The sequence below is a fragment of the Armigeres subalbatus genome, unplaced genomic scaffold (genome assembly GCF_024139115.2).
Source record: "Armigeres subalbatus isolate Guangzhou_Male unplaced genomic scaffold, GZ_Asu_2 Contig486, whole genome shotgun sequence".
NCBI classification, from domain to species: Eukaryota; Metazoa; Arthropoda; class Insecta; order Diptera; family Culicidae; genus Armigeres; species Armigeres subalbatus.
In genome coordinates this window covers 392617-395972 of record NW_026943245.1, presented here as the reverse complement: position 1 = coordinate 395972, position 3356 = coordinate 392617, and positions in this window count along the sequence as shown.

Here is a 3356-nt window from a genome sequence, read left to right as displayed (position 1 = left end):
AGACTGCCATCAGTGGGAAATCGACTGTGTCACCTAAACTGATTATGTTTTTCGCGCGAAGAGTGAAGCCTTTAATTTCCGACAGATTGGCAACGAGAGCAATTCTCACTCATCATAGCTAATTAATTATTCACACACTCGGCGAACTTTGCTGCTTATATGCGTGGTGACTACTATTATTGGTGCAGTATAAGACTATAAGCAATATTGTTGAGACTGTGGAAACATTCATTTATGCATGGAAGAGGGATTGTATGAGCGGCTTTTGTAGAACTTATTTGGTATGGTTTTTACACTTTGTGCAGAGGAATGAGCCACAAATCATTCGAAGTTTTGGCCAAACCACTCTTTCAATTTCATTTTATCAGTGATCAGATCGATGAATGTAATATATTTTGATCTTTTATTTAGATCGTCAAACTTCCACATTATCGGTATTGCTTCGTTTCAGTTACGTATTGCTATGTCAATATGCTCCAAATTTTAGGCTACTAGACCATCTTTGGACAATAACAAACACATCAACAACAGGAAACGACATTTGTTTTGTTGTCGTTTTCATACAACAGCTTTTTCAAATCTAGTACCCAATTCAATTTTCCTTCCACTCCTCGATCTCTCCCTATATCGATAGTGCCTTCAATATCGAGATGTGAAGAGCGACTGTACTAAAAACTAGAAAATAAAAATTCCGCGGAAAAAATTTAATTTCGTTCCGTAAAATTTCGAATCAAATGGACCTCGATTTCGTTTCGTTTCGAAGTCTCGAAGTAAATCTGACTTTCGTTTCGTTCCGTTTCGAAACAACAATAGCTTTTCTAATTTCGTTTCGTTTCGTTTCGTCAGGAAAAATTGTGTTATCGCATACCCTTAGTCTTAACTAAATGCGAGAAAGGCACCACCAACACAAGGTGGATTAATCTGGGTTTTTCCCATATAATCAGAAGAGCATTGAGCAGCTACCATGCTATAATATAAATTACGTTTGCTCGATGGGTTGAAACCCTACGGCTAATATCGATAACGCTAACGCAAGAGCAAAGCTTTTCAAAGTTTGCAATGTGGAACGTGTTGAACACGAACTAATCGACGACAACGTACGCACTTTTAAGTGTAGAGCCGACTCGATGATGTTTATTGCCATTAATACTTTATCGGAGCATTGCACCACAGTTGTAAGTTTCATCGTTGGCACAGAAATTGCACTCGATAACGACACGATTAACTGCTGGTTCGTACGCTCGTGGCCTGGTGGTGTTTGCGTTTGTTTTGTGTCATACATTGGAAGGGAAAGGGGTTTCATTGATGCTTCAACATGCTGTTTGGTTTGGGTGGTGTGGGAGTTATGTGAGTTTGGGTGATTTCAAGGGCAAATTTGAATATAGTTTTCGTTTTATACCTCTCCTTATTTCCATATTAAATTATGTATGCGGTTTTGTTTATCTTCTATTTATATTTAGGAATCGTTCAAAAATGGCATCGGGGCCTTGGCGAAGGGGTGGGGTGTCGATCGTCATAGATTATAACATAATGTATTATGCTTATTTTACAGAAAAAAAATCGCAACATTTTTGGTAGATAGGAATTGAAAAAACGAAGTTACCACCTTCAGTATATCTTGATTTAATCGAGAAAGGCGTCGTCACCGCTAGGTGGATTAATTTGGTTTTAATTACTTGATGGAAATAATATTCTATGCTGCGATGGTAAATTCAATCGCTTTCAACAGTAGATTGTTTTCATGTGAAATTTCAAGTTCGAGCTGCTAGGATCGAACTATATGTAAATTATAGTGGACACGCCAAGTATGTAGGGTGATTCAAAGAATTATGGCATCATAGAGTGAAAAGCTGGATACAAAGCTTACATAGGGTAAATCACTACTTGGGCCTATGGACTTTCCCGCTCACTACACAGAAAACTAATGATTTATACTGTTTGGAAGCCGTAGGTTTATGATTGATAATTTTTAAAAAGTCTCCATTTATTTTCACAATATTCAATATCTTTCAATCACTTGTTTTACTCTAATTGATCCAATTGTAGAAAATAAAATGTGATCAAAATCTCACTCTCCGATGCCACACCACTGAGCCGGAGTGATTCTTTCCACTTTTACAAAACGGTATCATCAAATAAACACCTACCTGAAAATCGTCCTAGTGCTCGTTACAATCATTGCTTCAAGCTTTTAATCACCACACCATAATGCTCCACACGCACTTCAATCTAATGACTAGAACGTATCACTAGAACTTATATAACATAATTAGAATACATTTAAAATGTATTCTCAAACCACAAAAAATCACCTCGGCCCAAAAACTTCTAGCCGCACCGTGCCAAAAGGCCGGAGAATGAAATGATCCTTCATCGTTGATAGGAAAACTGTTTAATATGTTGACGCTATCATGTTATTTATAATTTTCTCGATTTCAAAGAGTGAAAAAATATTGTTTTAAGTATTTGGAAAAAATTGGATGAGTAAATATATCTTCTCAACCAAATAAAAATGATTATGAATGATACCATCTGGCATCTTGTTGTCGTGGAACGTGCATATTTTGTTTACGTCGCATTTTCTACCGTCGAGAGAATGAGAGAAATGTTGAAGATTGAGTGAAATTTTGCTTAGGCCGGGAACTGGTTTTTGTGATATGCCGAATGGAAATCGCTATGACTGAAATGAGTGCTGCGCCTCGTTAATTTAAATCAAATAAAAGCTTTCTTGAACGATATTTAGCACGAATAGCTATTTTTAAGCAGAAGTGAACCCCAATGCAGTATATACAGCCCACAAAATTCAGGAAAAGTTGCTTCCTGTCATAAATATCAATTGAATAATGCAGTCGTACGCATGTTAGGCCGAATGGGGTAAGAAACCTATTGGTTCAGTGAAAATTTCAGGACAATCGATTAATAGATTAATTTTGTCGAGTAGTTCAAGGTGATGCCATTTGAATCGAAGTGTGCCGCCTTAGAGAAAAGAAATGATTTTTTGTCTCCCGTCAATTTTTGTTTATTAGGCAAAATAGTTTGTTCATCATTTGAAAATAATTTTACCAGGTTTGATACGCTTGTGATGTGATTGGCCAGTAATTGAAGTTCCTGTTCTCACTTTGGTAAAAACCTCGCCCTAACCACGTGAGAGATGAAGACCCCCATCGTCGACAGAGTTCCTCAATTAGTCGTCAGCGACCGGAAGTGTTTTTCTGGCTCAGTTGCATTACACATAATTTGATTATTACATTATACGTGTGCTATAATTTCTACGCGCGAAACTACGCGCTGGATTTCAAATCCGGTTGTTTATGGATATGGATTGTTTAATAGAGCTAACACTTCTAACTACCGGA